General features: G+C 36.6%; 1 pseudogene; it reads left to right on the top strand.

Moving 5' to 3' along the window:
• The first annotated feature begins 14,192 nt into the window (after window positions 1–14,192).
• Window positions 14,193–14,291, top strand: LOC132302049 (small nucleolar RNA R71; annotated as a pseudogene).
• Window positions 14,292–19,864: the final 5,573 nt, after the last annotated feature.

The raw sequence follows: 19,864 nt of genomic DNA, 5'->3' as shown, positions 1-19,864 counted from the left end.
AAAGTATCAAGATAAAATTGTCTTTGAGCAATTTTTCTAAGTTAGGTGGCTTTCACTCTAAAGAGCAGACAACAATTCCCCAATTCAACTTGTCTCCACTTTTCTTTTTACTTATTTAGCTCCTCTTCAAAGTTTAATGGGAGCTTTCGAACACATCTCGATAGGTAGCCTTTTCTTAAACAAAGAATTCAGCATTTTTTTTCTTTTTCTTTTTCAAGCTAAATTTCTTTTCAATTTTTTCAAGCTCCTATTTTTTTCAAGCAATAGCCTTTATAGCTTTTATGATCAATACACCTTAGTCAACAAATTAAAGATTTTCAATCGAATTTTTCAGATTTGGACCAGTGCACAAAGGTTATGAACTTAAGAGATTAAAATCTAAACATCCCTTAAACAATGCAAATAAACTTTCATTATATAGATTACAAGCCAAGAATCTATTTTTTTTTATCAAAAATCATGTGTCCAAATTTGCATTTAAAGATAGATCATAAAGTCAATGGAAGAATTTTCACAGATATTTCATGAAGACTATGATCAAAAACTCAAAACCCTAACCAAACCCTAACAAGTGATTCAATGGTAACAATTTTTTTTTTTTTTAAACACAAGCCATGATCACTGAATTTCATAGGACTCAGTTTAAATGTGAAGTTCTTTTGGAAACTTGTTCCAAGGACTCAACAGGCACATACTTGATCAAATCAAACTTTTTGATCCAAACAGTTCTCATTCTCAACTCTTGAATTTCTTTAACAATCTTCACCTCTTTCTTAGGCAAAATATCAGCTTTAAAAAACTTAGGTGTCACATTCTTTTTCTTCCTAGAACACCCCTTTTTCTTAGCAAAAGAATTTTGAGAATGAATTTTAGAAAAGTCTTTCTTTTTCCTATGAATACATGAGTTATACTTATGTCCATTCTTTTCACAAAAAGTGCAATGCAACAATTTAAGCACATAAGACATATCAGAATGTGATGCATCAGGCAAACATGGTTTAGGCATAATAGTAAGTTTAACAAAATTTGTTTTACCTTGAATACCAGAAGAACCCTTAACAAACCCTAACCCTGTTTTATCATTCACATCCTTACCCATGTTGATTATCTTATTCAAACTGTTATGACTCAAATTGAATTCTTTCAATTTATCCTGTTCAGATTTCAATTCAATTTCAAGATAATCATTTTTCAAAGCAAGACATTCCTTCAATGAGTTAGCAACACTTACCTTGTCCTCTAGAATAATGGTTTGCTTTTCAAGCTCAGTGATGACAGAATTGCTTTCAAAAGCTTTCATTTTCCCTTCATCAATCTGTATCTTTAGATCTTCATTCTCTCTTGCTTGGATAAGCTCCTTTGCTAACTTATTGACTGCCTGTTTGAATTCAATGGTTTCTTTGACCAACTTCTTCAATCTTTCATCGTCCTTTACAGCCTTTTGCACTTGTTCATCATGAACTTCATTGACTTCATTATCTGAAATATCAGAATCAGATAAAGACACAATATGAGGACCTCTATCAAGAAAAGCTACATAAGAAAACTCATTAGAATTATTCTGAGGAGAATCACTATCACTTAAAGTAGAATTTTCAGACATAGAAACTTTCATTGCTTTTCCTTTATTCCTATCCTTTTGTTCTTTCTTTGGATTTTTCTACTTTCTTTTCATTAAACCTAAACTTTAATGTTTTGTCAAAGTTTTGAGGATTAGTGGTGGCTTACCGTGGTTTCGACCAAATTTGTGTGCAAGTGAGTATGGCCAAGTTTTACATTTATAAATGCCACTACTACCGCTAACTAAAAATATAACAAGGGTGAGTAGGGATTTTTCCAAGGGATTGTGAGGGTCGTAAAAGGTTACGGAATCAAGATTAGGGTTAGTAGGTCGAGTAATCAAAAGATTAGTTGGTGGTTGAATCAAGCTAAGATGTAATTTAAACTAAAGTAAACAATTGAATGCAATAGAGGTAAAATAAGAGAGAGAGAAATCTTGGGGTTTAGAGATCACCACTAAGCATAGCTCTTCTACACCCTTAATGAATGATTAATGAGGGGAAAGGCATGTATTGTAACAATGGTGTGTGTGCGGTTGTTTCAACAAGCATGGATGACAAATTAAGCATATATTGTCTAGGTAACATAGTGGATAGCACAACATATCAAATTAAGCCATTAAATCTTTCTTTAAGCTCACAACCAAACACAACACAAAATTAGAGAAATATGCCACTTGCATTCATAAGTATAGAACATCAAACACAAGCATAGATTGTCCTCCCATTTAACATCTAAACTACTACTACACTATAATTAAGCTAATGACATGAAATTAAACTAATTAAACTAAGGGAAAGGCACAATCCATCAAGAAATGAGTATGAACCATCAAATAAACTATAAGAACATTCCATTAAGCACTATGTCTTAACAATCTCTAGATCTATAGCATTAATATACATAGACATGTATCAATAGCACAAGAAATAGAGACAAACACATGATCATCTATTCTAGTATACATAGACATATGGATAGAATGAAATGACCAATTGGAAGCATTAAACCATACAAATCATTGAATAAACATGATCTATATATATAAGAGTGTCAAAACATGTATCACAATACAAATCCCCTCAAAAATACATAAATCAAGATGTAGAAAGTATGCTTAGGGCTAACTCTATCCCCAAGAAGATGTCTAGCCACTCATGGATGATATCCTCCAACCCTCAAGGGCTAACTCCATGGTAGAAATTGCTCCTCTTCTTGGTTGATGAAAGATCTCCAAGCTTGTGTGTCTAGCCTCCTCTTCCTCTAAGTCTCTAAGTGTAAATGAATGAGAATGAAAAGTCTCTCTAAAAAGTGGCTCATATTCCTTATATAGGTAGGTCAAAAATCACCCCAAATGAGCTGGGTTCGTACAGCAAATATTCCTCAATGATTGGATATGAGACAACTTTGAGTGAGTTGGAATTTGGATTTTCTCGGGATTTGGAAAGTTCGATCGATCGAACTTAAGGTTGGATCGATCGAACATAGCTGAGATCCATCAAACTGAAGTTGGATCGATCCTCAATGGCCGCGCCTTTTTGGATAAAAACAAATCTAAGATATTTTGAAGATATTTTTGGGAAAAGGACAAAAGTGGTTGGTAGGGTAGTACAGCTGAATAAGATCTGGTATGTGGATAAGGACAAAAATGTTCGATCGATCAAAGAATGATGTTTGATCGATCGAACTTTTGGGATCTCTGGAAATGAAGTCATGGCATGGATCTATCTTATAATGACCCGGTCATTTTTCTTCCTTTTCTTTTTCTCAGATTTTAACGAATATTTTTTTTTCCGTTGTCTTTTCCTTTTTGGGTTCGGTTTTTCATCACTTGATGTCATCTCGAGTACTTTAGAATGATTTTCAAGACTCTTTTCCTTAGATTGACAACTTCCTTTGGTGATTGTGTCATTTCCATATTTTATTTTTCCGAACACTATTCACATTTTGTCTTTTTCTCGTTTATCCTTTTTCCTTGCACAACCTCACTTTTTGTGCTCGGATTTGATTCCGGTTTTGCATGCATTCATAATATTTGATTTCTATGATAGTGGTATTTTTACTTTTCTAGAAAAGCATGTTGATTGCTTACTTCTTTCATAAAGGGGCATTAATGCATACTTTAGTGTAATTATTCTTAACTTGTGGGGTTTTAGTGTAATTAAATAAAGTAATTATTTTTCATCTTGGGGACCATTTTGCAATTAAATTTGAAAGATATTTTCAAAAAGGACCTTTTTGTAATTTTTGAAAAGTGTGACAAGTGTCCCACTCTCATTGGTCCACTTGTTGACATTTGTGTGGAAACACTTTAATGCATTGGATGATGACATTTGGAGGGTGAGGATTCACCCACTTGTTGGCCTAGAATTGGTGCACTTGTTGGCTTGGATGGTTGACAAATGTAGGTGTGGGATTAAGCCTAGGAAGGAGCCATGGATTGGTGACAAGTGTAGGTTCACAATTTAGTCTTGCAAATATCTTTGGGCCACTTTGGGATTATGGTTTTAAAGGAGGGTTTTTGTGCAATTGACCATAGATGTGTGTGTTGACCATGGTGTAAGAGCACATAGTGAGTGGAGGATTTCTATTTCCTCCATTCACACTTAACCACATTATTTCATTCTCTTCCTTACAAGAAAACCCTAGCCTCCATGGATGGAGCTTGAAGCCTTGGGCATTGACCTTGATATTTGAGGCCCTTCCACTTACTGTAGACCATAAAGCTTGGAATTCTTTTTGTTCCCCTCATCCTCCTTTTCAAAACCCTTGAAGGATCTAGCCTAACTCCTACTTTTGCTTTGGTATCTAGAGATTCAATTCTCTAGTGAGGTATTGATCTATTATTTTGAAGTATTTTTATGTCATTATTGAGTGTTTTACATGCATGGAAGAGAAGGACTTATATTTTGCCCTTAAACTATTTTTAACTTGAAATTAATCTTGTCAAATTAAATAAATAATATGAAAATATACTCAATTAGCTTTCATTTAGTTTTGGTTTCATGTAATTTGAATTTAAAATGAATTAGTTATGAATTTTTGAAATTGCAAGCTAGTTGCTAGAAATTTGAAGCTTTTCCTTTTTGGTCTGAAAATGAATTTTTATATGGATCTTCCTCCATGGGTTTTACACTACTCAAAATTTTTACTGGAACTTCCCCTATGGGTTTTACACTACTCAGGATTTTTTCACGATTTTAGAGCTGTTCTAAAATTTTTTAAAAATCCGAAACTATCTGTTGTCCATATTTTTATTGCAGATGAAAAACATATTTTTAGATGATTTATTTCATTAACCTTTTGACATTGGATCATGGCTTAAATTTCCAGTTTTACACTCTCATATGTTTACTTCCAAAATAAATTAGGTTTGCCCAATTTGGATGTCAAATGAATTTTTCATGAATTTTCAAAGTTGGAAGCTACAGGCTGAAAATGTGTTTTCTGGGCAGAATTTGTTCCAAAGTTGTGGGTCAAAACTATTTCAATTGGAAAATATTTTGTTAAACTAAATTTATATTATCAAATTACAGTATTTAAGATTTCATTGGGCTTTGGATTCATTCAATTTGGGTTAGAATTGAATTTTTTATGAATTTTACAAGTTGAAGGTAGCAAGCTGAAAAATCTGTTTTGCAGACCGAAAATTTGGGGCGATTTCTTTTCGGTGGTAATTGGGATTTTCATTCCAATTGAGGTAGGGAATGTTTTAGGATTATTTGTGTGTTGTATTGTGTATTTGCCATGATTATACAACATATATGTATGCCTTGTATCAAATCTAGAAAGTTAGTAATTTTTATTTCTTTGTATAAGATTTAAAATTTATGATGATGTATAACTTTGATTTGAATTGTAACATGCCAGGAAATTATGCTTAGATATGTTGGTTAACATATATTAAATTTGGATCATTTGATTAAGAATTATAACTTTTATTTAATATTTATCTTTAGTGAAAGTTTAATTCACATGATTGTATCAAGTATTAAATCAAGTTGTAATGTGGTATTTAAATAGGCCTTGGCATATTCTCTAACATAGATTAAATTGAGGGCATTTGGAATTGTTTAAAAATCTAGAGGAAATTAATTAATTAGCTTGATTAATTTTGTTTTAAGTGTTTTAATCACTTAACTTGTCATTTGATGTTATATATATGATGACCATGACATGTCTTTCAATATATATTAAATTGAGGTTATTTGGATTAACTTGGAATTTAGAGAATTTAACTATTTATTTTTAATTAAATTCTACTTTATTACTCCATGGATTTAATTGCATTTTGGAAGTTGTTTCTATATTTAAATCATGGATTTGGATTTGATGTATGTTCACTTGATTACTTTTGAGCATTGGATAACATAGTTGTTACTTTTATATTCATGAGAATATATTTTTCCTTATTAAATATATTGTTGCTATGTGTAAGGAATTGCACACTTTGTATTTGACATCTTACATACCATAGTAGTTGTGAATTTTGAGCATTTATTGTATAAGTTTCCAAAATTTGGATTGTGCTTGGTAAATAGTTGATATCTTGTATATACATGTACCAATAGATACGTTGTTGCACAATTTGTTGATTTTGGAAACTTAGGGATGTCGTTGTTTGGCTACGGCTAGGACTTGATTCTAGTACGGAGGATTGTCCCTCTATATAGTCTAGTGCGCACATAGGGAGGTTACCCATGGGCTAGTAACCCTAAAGTAACTATGTTGTCGGTCTGATCTGGCGTGACGTCCGAGTATCCACTTTATTTGATTTTGTATTTCATTTCAAGTTGATAACTAGATGATATCGTAACTTGTTGTTCCTTATTTGATTTCCTATTTTGAGCTTAAGGTGTAGCTTTGTGAAAGCATGCTTCATGCGTTGTATTGGAAGTTCCATTGTTGGCTAAATTGCATCGATATCATAATTTGTGTTTTGATGTTCAAATGTAGTTTAGAAATGACCTTATAGATTTATTTTGAACATAGACGTTAGGTGGCATGACCCACACTTGTTGTTTTCGTATTTTGGATTTCAAGTTGAAGACTTTGAGAATCTATATCTTGTTGCCTTGTGTAACATGTTTCCATGTTGTTTGAATTGGATGAACAATATGATTATGATAGAAATGATCTAGGCAGCTTAGGATGCTCCCTGGGTCTCATCTTGACATAGACGTTAGGTGGCATGAGCCCCTTTAACATGTTTCACCATAAGGTGATAAAATTGTAAAATGCTAGGTCGATGCATGCTCATCTCCTATGAGTAGCTTTATGTTACTCACCCCTATGATACTGGGGCATATTTCAGGTACAGGACTCAGGATTTGAAGATTCCATTGCTCCTTGGATGGCTTACAGTTTCTAAGTTTCTATTTTATGCAAGTGTTAGCATAAGATGCCTCTTTGTAGCCCTATTTGTTTAAACTTGTATTCGTTGATTCGTATATGTAAAGTGTACGTAAGTGCACTCTTTTCAATGTATTTAACATGTATGAGATGAGGCCTGAGGTCAATGACATGTATCTCGTTTTCTATGCACTTTTGTTTTCAAAGTTTATTATGAAAATATTGGAAAATGTTAAGTCATTGCTTCATAACTTTCGCATCGGGTGTTGGAATTTCATATCTTTTCTGCCCGAACTTAGAATCAGACGATTCTTGAGTCTAATTTTGTTCATTTTTCGTTGTCCTTCCAATGGTGTGCACGGTGGCGCACCCTTTTCAGTGAGAAATGACCATTTTGCCCTTAGTTCATCTCTTTTCGGGTTAGGCATTCTTACTTCATTTGCTTGGCTTATTTGAGTTCCGTGGCTTCATGGAGAGTCATTTTGGGGCCTTAGGGATGACGTACATCTCTTGAGGTCATTTGGCTTCTTTCGCTTCAGTATTTTGGGTCTGTTATCGGGTCAACTTCCGGTTCATCACTAACGCACCGAGTTGAGAAATCCAGGTCGTTACATATCTTGAAGAGCTGAGATCAATGGAAGTTCGATCGATCGAACTTTTCTTGAGATCAATCGAAGTTACTGAATTTCCACCTTTTTGTTTTCATTTGCTCTACTTTGCTCCTTTCTTTGATTCATCTTAGAATTGCTTCATTTATGCTCTTATTTGGCTGAGTTAGCTTATTTTGGGGATAAGTACCTAAAAATGGAAATAACACGAAATCAATCTAAAGTGGAAAATAAGATAGATAAAAGTCCTAGAATATCTAAGCTTAAGGGGTTAAAATGCGCACTTTTCAGCGCTCATCACACCCCCAAACTTAAATATTGCTAGTCCCTAGCAATGAACTAGAAAGTAAAGGAATGAAATGAACAACTATACAACTATGAATCTAAAAAGCAATAAATGGATAATGCCATTTTCGTAGGGAACACGATTGCATTTAGCATATGCAACAAGCCTTTTAAACCCCTAGGTTACCCCTAGTGGACGAGTGAAGTCTCGTGAGGGTTTCCAGAAATGATACCCACAAACGTTAAGCTCTTTCTTTCAAAAGAGGCACCAATAATGCAAACAAGCTTTGGGAGAAAACTACCTCAAGTATACAATGTTTCAAACATTTCTAAGTAATCGCCTAAAATTTCAACATCAAGCAAGCAAGTATGGTCCTCCACACATCAAGAAAATGATCATGCAAATCAAAACAACTCAAGAATCTTTTTTGAGTGAACCGGCATCAAGTGTGTTACTATCTAAGCCAACTAAAGAATTAATCCATCCTTACCCTCAAACTAGCACACAAATCTAGTACCGATCATCAAGACAAAAAGTGGACCTTTTATTAAAGCTTTATTGTTCTAGGTGCGCTTATTCTTTTCACTCAATTTTTTTTTTTTTTTGGATAGGATCAAAGATGGAAGTATGGTGCAATGTAGTGATCTATTAAGCTTTCTAGCAATTCATGAGGTCGAGCGTTAGGTCAATGACTCCCAAACCAGACAATTTTAGGGCATTAGGCGTTCAAACACCCCTACAGACTTACAAGCTCAAATCAACTAGACTACAAATCAAAATAACCACCATCTAACCATTTCCTACTTCTCACCTTTTGGGAGAAGTCCTCACTTTTATTACTTTTGCAATTTTTTTTTTTTTCAAAAAAAAACCTAGAGTTTGGGCCCTCTACCTTTCAGCGCAAGAAGTTCAATGCTTGATGAGGCTAGAATCTTGGCTACTTAGTGAAAAGGAGTTGTTATCCACCTTTATCAAGAATGAAAGCTTTCAATGCATTACTAGCCCAATTGGGATATAACCAATTCAATAATCAACAAAGCATGTACCCCACAAATGAATATTAGTGTGCACCTGTGCTAGTGTAGAATCCTAGAGTGAATCTCAAAACAATCACAAAATGAGGATTATGTGGACCACAAGTGCAAGCAAGATATCAATCTTTCAAAAAATTTACTCCTAAATGGCATCCACAAAGCATACAAGGAGTTTTGGACTCTCAAGTCAATCAATTTTTAAATTTTAAGCAATATAGTCCTCAAAAGATCAAAATCATAACTAATCATGGACCAATTATAGAAAATCCTCCAAATACATAAGTCATGTTCAAAATTTTGAATTTAAAAACAAACACTGCAAAGCACCATTACCCCCAAACTTAAATGGTACAGTTTCCTCAATGTGAAAAGAGAACAAAAGGAAAGAGTATACCAGTGCAACAATAGCAAAGAATAGCCGGAACAGAAGTATCCAAAGTAGGTGGCATAGCCCCCCCAAACTTGGGATTAACTGTGGTCCTGAAATTTTGGTACTTGGATAAAGCTCATCAGATAACAAAAGGGATAATCACAGTGCACAGTGGACATGCAAGTGTAAATAGGATAACGACTGAAAATAGAAAGAGGTATAAGGGTGGTCCTGAAAATTTTGGGCAGTACTCTCTCTCATTGAAGTCACTGGGATGCACCTGATGGAGTCAAATAGATAACTATAAGAATATGAAAATATGACATCCATACAGAAAACATATATATAAAAAAATAAAGTACAGTACATCTAATATCAAAGCCGACAGACACGGCTGCAAAAATAATAGTATAACAGTGACAAGAATGTGCAGAGATCATAAATATATGAGAGGACAGGAGGAAAGGGATAGAGAGGTTAGGAGGATGAGGTAGGATGGGCAGGGCGCGCTCCGCGGATGTCTCTAGATAGGTCTCGAAATGCAGTCATGACATCTGTGCGGAAGGAAGCAATGTCAACTCTAATGGTAATAGTCTCAGCTCAGATGGATGCCACAGAGTCCTTTAGAGTCTAAAGCCGTTCTCCAAAGCTGGGGATGTGGTCTGGAGCCTTAGGTGATGGATCTAGAGAGTAATGCTCCTAAGTCTGCTCCTTATCCTGAATAGGTGACCCAGCTGGAGAATGCTACTCTGTGTCCTCGGCATGCTGCTCCAAATCGATATCAATATGCATGGCAGCCGGATCGACTGGTATATCATCTGCTGCCAGGTTTGCTGCTATTGCTGCTGCGGCTGCGGCTGCGGCTGCTGCCTCCTCAGTCTCTAACTCCTCTGCCGCCACTACCGCGTGATCCTGGAGTTGGCTGATAATAGCGTTGTAGCTCTTATCCCAATCCTTCTTCTGGAATGAACAGGATCCTCTCTCGAGGTGCTCCCGTGGCTGGAAGGGATAGCGCTGATCTCGTAAAATCTGGGTGATGAGGTGGCCAAATGGGAGGAACTTGGGTTGCTTAGGCCACTCCCTACTAATATAATCATCGTATAGCTTCCTCATCACACACCAGATGAGAGAAGGAATGGACAGCCAATGCCTTGAATAGAAAGCATATAAAGCTATAAGAAAATCGCTTCGCCGCTGGATCTTATAGCCGGCCATGAAGATGTTTCGGTATAACACCGAATCAAAGAACCACAGATCGTCTAGAAGATAGGTCCGGGTGGCGAAGGTCTCGCCAGTGGCAAAGTGGCCTGTAAGAAAGACAGCCATGTCTGCATAGGTAGGCCTGTAGAGAGTAAGATAGGCCTCGTAAAGATCTGGTGGGTAGAGATGTGGACATTGACAAGATCTAGATAATGTGTCCATGGTGATGCTGATCGGGTAGCCGTCAATGGTAGTCCGCATCTCCTTCGGGTTACGCGGGGCAGGCCGGAGGTTCTGGTAGAACATCCAGATGAGCCTCGGGTATGCCGGGTAAGTGACAGGGGCTAGGATAGCTGAGATGCCCCTACGAAAAATATCATCATATGCTGATCGGGTCAGCACTGACCGAGAGAAGTAGTCGAGGTCAAAGACCGACTCATGTGCCACCTCAAGGCTTGAGTATCTTGGCAATGGCCGGTCTAGATCAAGATCTGGCTAAGCTGGTGGAGATGGAATATGTGCAGTCTCAGCATCAGCCTGAGGGGAATGAGCTGCCTCAGGAAAATAATGGAGTTTGCTGTCGGCTGGAGACTGAGGTGGAGTAGGCTCATGTGAGGGCTCTGCTGGCACCTCTATCCGTTGTCGGACTCTCCTCGGAGTGTCATCGGGGATGGGATCCTGGACATGAGACAGACCGGCCTCGTCGCCTGGTCTGCGTCTATCTCTGCTGTGATAGTGTCTGCGATTTACGGTCTTGACTCGAACCAAAGTCTACAAATGAAAATTCAAATGGAAGTCATTGCCAGAATGAAGAATATAAAGCACAGTTAGAATCATGTATGTCAAATAAGATAGACAAAACCGGTAAAGCACATAAATCTATACAAGTGACAAATGATGATGTGAAACATGCTAGACAAGATAAGTATGAGATGTATCCGATGTGGAAAACACAGGCATTGGCACATATAAGGTAGCATGGCACACAATAGATGATATGTAAAATGTATGCAGAAAATCTATGAAGTTCGATCGATCATAAAAATATGAGATCGATCTGACAAAGAGTAAAAATATGCAGGTTTTTGGGTTCAAAATTTTTTCTAAGTGTTGGAACTCAAAATCGATCCAATAATGGAGTTGGATCGATTGAAGAACTTTAGATTGATCTAAGAATGTTTTCGATCGATCTAACAGAGAGCTGAAAGTATGCAGCTTGATGAAGGCTCAAAATTTTTCTAAGTGTGGGAACTCAAGATCGATCGAAGTGATGTTTGGATTGATCGAAGGTATTCTGATCGATCTAACAGAGAACAAAAATATGTAGATTTTCTTAGATCGATGGGACAGAGAGTGATTTGGATGCAAGTTTGCTGCAAGAATGAAGTTCGATCGATCGAACTCTAATTTGAGATCGATCGAACTTATGCAAAATGTTCAATTATGACATGAAAGTGCATGCAATCATTATCACAGTTCCTAGCAATACATATGAACCCAAAGCTAATATCTAGACTTCGCAAGAAATGAAATTAAAGATAGAAATAGGGGAAGAATAGGATTTTGACACCCTACGAAATGCTTTGCTAGTCTTTAACGTCTCTAGCAAGACGTTGGGCTCTTTTAGCCCGGATCAAACATCTTGTAGTGCATCCCCTTTTTAATAGGGTGATGGATGCCTTGAGCTCCAGCCAACAAATGGTTCCCTAGAGAACTTGTTGGGTTAGGCTCAAAGGAACTTCTTGGTCCTTGGTCAAAACAAACTTTAGGCTTCCATGCCCTTTCAAAACAAGATTTTGAAACAACTTTCTTTGATTTCAAGGTTGAAGATGGACTTTTTGAAACTTTGGTCTCACACAAAAACTCAAGTCCTTCACATTTAAGGTTATGACATTTCTCCACAACATTAACTTTTTCATGCTTGTAAAAAGAATTGGGGGTTGGATTAAAAATATTCAACTTCACCTTCATGTGGCCAAATGAGATCTTCATTATCCCAGTCCTACGCGGTTGCCAAGAAAGAATGGCCAAGGATAACGGGAATTTGGCTCTTAGGATTTGGGACCGGTTTTGTGTCAATGACAACGAAATCAACGGGGAAGAAAAACTTATCAATCTTAATTAAGACATCCTCAATGATACCCCTAGGCTTCTTGATGGATCGGTCGGCAAGTTGTAAAACCACCGACGTCGGTTTCAAGTCTCCTAGGCCTAATTTAACATACACCGAGTATGGAAGAAGGTTAACACTTGCTCCTAGGTCTAGAAGAGCCTGATTAATGACATGGTCACCAATGATGCAAGAAGTAGCAGGTGAACCGGGGTCCTTAAACTTTGGAAAAGTGTTATGTTGCAAAATTAAGCTTACTTGCTCGGGTATAACCACTTTCCTAGGTGCTTGGCTTTTGTTCTTCCTCTTTTGGGTGCATAAGTCTTTTAAAAACTTGGTATAAGCCAGAATTTGCTTGATTGCATCCAAAAGTGGAAGATTGACTTTAACTTGCCTAAACACATCCATAATTTCATTTACTTTGGCCTTTTGCTTGTCATTTGAAATAGATCATTTTAAGGCATCAGGAAATGGAACTTTTGGTTCAAAAATCTTTTCAAAATTTTTCTTTGAAGTCTTTTCAACACAAGAAGTTTTCAAATCATTTTGCAAATTTTTCTTTTCAAGATCATTTGTCAAATCATTTTTCAACATATTCTCATTTGAAAAATCATGTATATGCAATGAAGGAGGAATAGGATGTGACATGGGACGGGTGTCAACTTTGAGTTACACCAGTTCACTTTCTTCATTGGACATACCCACTTGGTTGTCCACAATCTTCCCACTTCTCAAGGTTGTCACCACATTGACATGCTCTATTGTGTGACCTTCCGATGAAGAATGAGTCTCCACAACACATTATTTCTTTAGTGGGGCATTCAAAGGCATTTTCCCTTTCTCTCTAGCATTTAAAGTGCTAGCTATTTGCCCTATTTGGGTTTCTAGCTTTGCAATGGATTAAGAGTGAGAATGGAGCAATTGAGTGTTAGCCTCTAAAGTGCCTAAAGCGGCTAAAACTTTTTCTTCAAAGGCGGGACTCCTAGAATTTCCTTGAGAATAAGATGGTTGATTAAGAAAATGAGAATTAGAGAATTGGTTTCCTTATGATTGGTATGATCTAAATCCTTGGGAACCTTGGCTTTGCATTGGAGGTGAAATGTATTTCCCTTAGAAACTGCCTTGGGGAGGGTTTGAGCCTTCCCCTTAGTTTTTCCAAGAAAAGTTCGGATGATTCCTCCAACTTAGATTGTAATGATTGCCATAAGGATTGTTCCCTTGATTAACAAAAGTTGCATTGACTTGTTCATGATACTCACTTTGCACATGTCCATGATGGGATTCATTGGAAGTAGAATGTAAAATACTTGAATAAGTCATACACGATTCATTGGATGTATGATGGGAATGGTTAGGAAGGGAAGATACTTGATTTGCCGAGTTTTGGTTGATCAAGAATTAATCAAACCTTTAAGATAATGATTTCATCTCGGCGGCTATTTCATTGGAATGGTCGACTTGATGTAAGCCAACACTCTTCCTTCCACTTGAATTCCTACCATTCTTAGAAGATAGAGTTCGATGCAAAGAATTCTCACTCATGCTCTCATAAAGACGCCACACGTCATCCTCATGCCTATCAATGTAAGAGCCACCCATGGAAGCATCAACCATGCCCTTGTAATTGTCAAATAAACTCTCAAAGAAATATTGAACTAATTGCCATTTGGGCATGTCATGATGTGGACACTTCCTAAGCAATTCATTAAAGCATTCCCATGCCTCATGAAATGTTTCCCCATCCCCGTGTGAAAACTCTTGAATTGAGGTTCGCATGGCATTGGTCTTAGAAACTGGATAGTACTTCTTTAAGAATACTTGTTACATTTCTGTCCAAGAAGTTATTAAAAAAGGCCTAAGATTGTTAAACCATAAGGTTCTTCACTTAGAAGTCCATGATAGTTAAGAAGCAATTGAATGGTTTGTGGCTTGATCTTATAGTGGTGTGCTCTAAATGGTGGCAATTGAATGCATGTGGGTGCATTATATTCATTAGGCACATAGTGATCTCTTAAAGCAAGGGGAGGATTAGCAATTGGAGGTGCAACATGGGCACCTTGATTGCCCTGAATGATGGGAGGTGGTAGAGCATAGATTAGCCTTGGCATTCCCAATAGAACTTGGCCTTGTTGTTGTGGTGGATGAATGAATGGCCTTGGCATGCCTAATGGTACTTGCATGTTATCATGATGCACATTGGGGTGGAGGATACCTTGTTGGTCTATGTGACCAAGGTCCTCCACATGGTCCTTATTGTGTCCTTCTATTGATGAAATGGATTGACTAGAACAACCTCTTCCCCTAGGGTTTCGAACAATGGATTCAAGATGAAAATTTAAAGGGACAAGAGTGGGTCTCAATGATCTACGACCATGCATGCACAATGCAACACAACAAGAAATAATGACAAACACTTCACCTTCACAACAAATCAATAATCAACGAACTTCCTCCATATACAATAATCCCATACTCCCATGCTTGAACAATCATGCAAAGAAAAATAAAATTGCCTCCACGTGGGCTCACGATTTATTTAAGAATTGAAATACAAGCCTCCATGCGGGCCAACGATTTAATTAGAGATTGAGTTAGAAAGATCTCACAAAGGTCCTATAGCACTTCAACTCCAAAATTTTTAGCTTTTAGCTTAGCTTAGCAATTTTTTATGATTTTAGCTTTTTTCCATGCTTTGCTTAGCTCCTTTGCTTGGATACTCCTTTGCTCACCTTCTTGCTCAGTGCTCCTAGTCAAACAAGAACCAACACAATAAGTAACCAAAATAAAAATGAAAATAAAGTAAAGACACGATCAAAAAGTACTAATTCCTAATTGATTCCACAAATACGACGTCGTCAATCAATCAATCCCCGGTAACGGCGCCAAAAACTTGATGGCTTGCCGCGGTTCCGACCAAATTTGTGTGCAAGTGAGTGTGGCCAAGTTTTACATTTACAAATACCACTACTACCGCTAACTAAAAATATAGCAAGGGTGAGTAGGGATCGTCCCAAGGGATTGTGAGGGTCGTAAAAAGTTACGGAATCAAGATTAGGGTTAGTAGGTCGAGTGATCAAAAGATTGATTGGTGGTTGAATCAAGTTAAGATGCAATTTAAACTAAAGTAAATAATTGAATGCAATAGAGGTAAAATAAGAGAGAGAGAAATCTTGGGGTTTAGAGATCACCACTAGGCATAACTCTTCTATACCCTTAGTGAATGATTAATGAGGGGAAAGGCGTGTATTGTAACAATGGTGTGTGTGTGGTTGTTTCAACAAGCATGGATGAAAAATTAAGTATATATTGTCTAAGCAACATAGTGAATAGCACAACATATCAAATTAAGCCATTAATCCTTTCTTTAAGCTCACAACCAAACACAACACAAAATTAGAGAAATATGCCACTTGTATTCATAAGTATGGAACATCAAACACAAACATGGATTGTCCTCCCATTTAACATCTAAACTACTGCTACACTACAATTAAGCTAATGACATGAAATTAAACTAATTAAACTAAGGGAGAGGCACAATCCATCAATAAATGAGTATGAACCATCAAATAAACCATAAGAACATTCCATTAAGCACTATGTCTTGACAATCTCTAGATCTATAGCATTAATACATATAGACATGCATCAATAGCATAAGAAATAGAGACAAACATATGAACATCTATTCTAGCATACATAGACATATGGATAGAATGAAATGATCAATTGGAAGTATTAAACCATACAAATCATTGAATAAACAAGATCTATATATATAAGAGTGTCAAAACATGTATCACAATACAAATCCCCTCAAAAATACATAAATCAAGATGTAGAAAGCATGCTTAGGGCTAACTCTAGCCCCAAGAGGATGTCTAGCCACTCATGGATGATGTCCTCCAACCCTCAAGGGCTAACTCCATGGTAGAGATTGCTCCTCTTTTTGGTTGATGGAAGATCTCCAAGCTTGTGTCTCTAGCCTCCTCCTCCTCTAAGCCTCTAAGTGTAAATGAATGAGAATGAAAAGTCTCTCTAAAAAATGGCTCATATCCCTTATATAGATAGGTCAAAAATCACCCCAAATGAGCTGGGCTCGTACAACAAATATTCCTCAATGATTGGATATGAGACAACTTTGAGTGAGCTGGAATTTGGATTTTCTTAGGATTTGGAAAGTTCGATTGATCGAACTTAAGGTTGGATCGATCGAACATAGCTGAGATCCATCGAACTGAAGTTAGATCGATCCTCAATGGCGGTGCCTTTTTGGATAAAAATAAATCTGAGATATTTTGAAGATACTTTTGGGAAAAGGACAAAAGTGGTTGGTAGGGTGGTATAGCTGGATAAGATCTAGTATGTGGATAAGGACAAAAATGTTCGATCGATCGAAGAATGATGTTCGATCGATTGAACTTTTGGGATCTCTGGAAATGAAGTCATGGCCTGGATCTATCTTGAAGAGCTAAGATCAATGGAAGTTCGATCGATCGAACTTTTCTTGAGATCGATCAAAGTTGCTGAATTTCCACCTTTTTGTTTTCTTTTGCTCTACTTTGCTCCTTTCTTTGATTCATTCCAGAATTGCTTCATTTCTACTCTTATTTGGCTGAGTTAGCTTATTTTGGGGATAAATACCTGAAAATGGAAATATCACAAAATCAATCTAAAGCAGAAAAATAAGATAGATAAAGGTCCTAGAATACCTAAGCTTAAGGGGTTAAAATGCGCACTTTTCTGCGCTCATCAATTAGCCATGTTGCTATTCCATTTTCTCTGTTGTCTCTGCAAAATCTGACTGAATTGTCTTGACAAGAATGCAAGATCATCTTCAGAGTTGTCATCCATAGAATTCTCAACCTGTGTAGATTTCAACGCAAGTTTTTTCTCCTTTTTACTTAAATCAAAATTCTACAACTCAAAAGTTTTTACTGAACCTACTGATAAGCGCAGAAAAGTACGCATTTAAACCCCTTAAGCTTAGGTATTCTAGGACCTTTATCTATCTTATTTTTCCACCTTAGATTGATTCCATGTTATTTCCATTTTTAAGGTACTTATCCCCTAAATAAGCTAACTCAGCCAAATAAGAGCAGAATTGAAGCAATTCTGGGATGAATCAAAAAAAGGAGCAAAGTAGAGCAAAAGGAAGCAAAAAGGTGAAATTTCAGCATCTTCGATCGATACAACATCATTCTTCGATCGATCAAACTCCCATCGATCTCAGCACTTCAAGATAGATCCAGGCTATGATGTCATTTTCAGAGATCCTAAAAGTTCGATCGATCCAACGTCATTCTTCGATCGATCGAACCTTCTTATCCTTATCCAGATGCCAGATCTTATCTAGTTGTACCACCCTACCACCGCTTTTGTCCTTTTCCCGAAAATATCTTCAAAATATCTTAGATTTGTTTTTATCCAAAAGGCGCCGCCATTCAGGATCGATCCAATTTCAGTTCAATAGATCTCAGTCATGTTCGATCGAACCAACCTCAAGTTCGATCGATCGAACTTTCTACATCCCGAGAAAATCCAAATTCCAGCTCACTAAAAGTTGTCTCATATCCAATCATTGAGGAATATTTGTTGTACGAGCCTAGCTCATTTAGGGTGATTTTTAACCTACCTATATAAAGAATATGAGCTACTTTTTTGAAGAGATTGATATACTCATTCTTAGACACACTTAGAGAGCTACAGCCTTAGAGAGGAAGAAAAGAAAGGAGGATGCTAGAAACACCATTGGAGACTCTTCATCTACCAAGGAGCAAATCTCTACATGCAGTTATCCCTTGAGGGTTGGAGGACACCATCCATGAGTGGCTAGACATCCTCTTGGGGCTAGAGTTAGCCCTAAGCATACTTTCTACATCTTGATTTATGTATTTTTTAGGGGATTTGTATTGTAATACTTGTTTTGACATATTTATATATATAGATCTTGTTTATTCAATGATTTGTATAGTTTAATGCTTCCAATTGATCATTTCATTCTATCCACATGTCTACGTATACTAGAATAGATGTTCATGTGTTTGCCTCTATTTCTTGTGTTGTTAATGCATATTTATGTGTATTAATGCTATAGATCTAGAGATTGTCAAGACATAGTGCTTAATGGAGTGTCCTTATGGTTTATTTGATGGTTCATACTTATTTCTTGATGGATAGTGCCTCTCCCTTAGTTTAATTAGTTTAATTTCATATCATTAGCTTAGCTGTAGTGTAGTGGTAGTTAGATGTTAAATGGGAGGACAATTCATGCTTGTTGTTTGATTTCCATACTCATGAATGCAAGTGGCATATTGCTCTAATTTTGTGTTGTGTTTGGTTGTGAGCTTAAAGAAATGATTAATGGCTTAATTTGATATTTTGTGCTATCTACTATGTTACTTAGACAATATATGCTTAATTTGTCATCCATGCTTGTTGAAACAACCACACACACACCATTATTACAATACATGCATTTCCCCTCATTAATCATTCATTAAAGGTGTAAAAGAGTTGTGTTTAGTGGTGATCTCTAAACCCCAAGATCTCTCTCTCTCTTATTTTACCTCTATTGCATTATTGTTTACTTTAATTTAATTGCATCTTAGCCTAACTCGACCACCAACCAATCTTTTGATCACTCGACCTACTAACCTTAATCTTGATTCCACAACCTTTTGCGACCCTCACAATCCCTTGGGACGATCCCTACTCACCCTTGCTATATTTTTAGTTAGCGGTAGTAGTGGCATTTATAAATGTAAAACTTGGTCACACTCACTTGCACACAAATTTGGTCGGAGCGGCGACCACCCGCCACCTACCATCTCATTAACTTGACAAGTAGCCAAATTCCAATGTTCAGAGATGGTTTCAACCCTAATATGAAATCTTTTAGGTAAAGACCTTAAGATTTTCTCACAGATTTTTTTATCACTAACTTTTTTCCCTGAGTGGCGCAGTTTAGAAATTATTTCAAGAAGATTAGAATAAAAGTCAAAAAAGGATTCATTTTCCTTCATCACAATGTTGCCAAATTTATAAGAGAGCAACTGGATTTTGGACAACTTCACTTTTGAAGTTCCTTCATGAGTAACCTACAAAATATCCCAAGCTTCTTTAGCAGTTTTACAATCAGAAATTCTAGCATATTCAGATGGAACAACAAAATTAATAATTGAATATAAAGCTTTGCCGTTAGCATCATTACGCTCAGTTTCAATAGCAGTAAAAGCAAAAGTATCTTTTAACTCTTTGACTATCTTTCCATCCACAGTTGTATCTATTGTAGGAGCTGTATAGTCATTTTCAACTATAGCCCAAGTTTTACCACCAGAATTT

Source organism: Cornus florida, unplaced genomic scaffold (assembly GCF_030987335.1).
Source record: "Cornus florida cultivar Cherokee Brave unplaced genomic scaffold, ASM3098733v1 CherokeeBrave_3.0.0_Hap2_Chr03, whole genome shotgun sequence".
Classification (NCBI taxonomy): Eukaryota; Viridiplantae; Streptophyta; class Magnoliopsida; order Cornales; family Cornaceae; genus Cornus; species Cornus florida.
The sequence above is the reverse complement of the archived record's forward strand: the minus strand, read 5'-3'. Positions and strand labels throughout refer to the sequence as shown.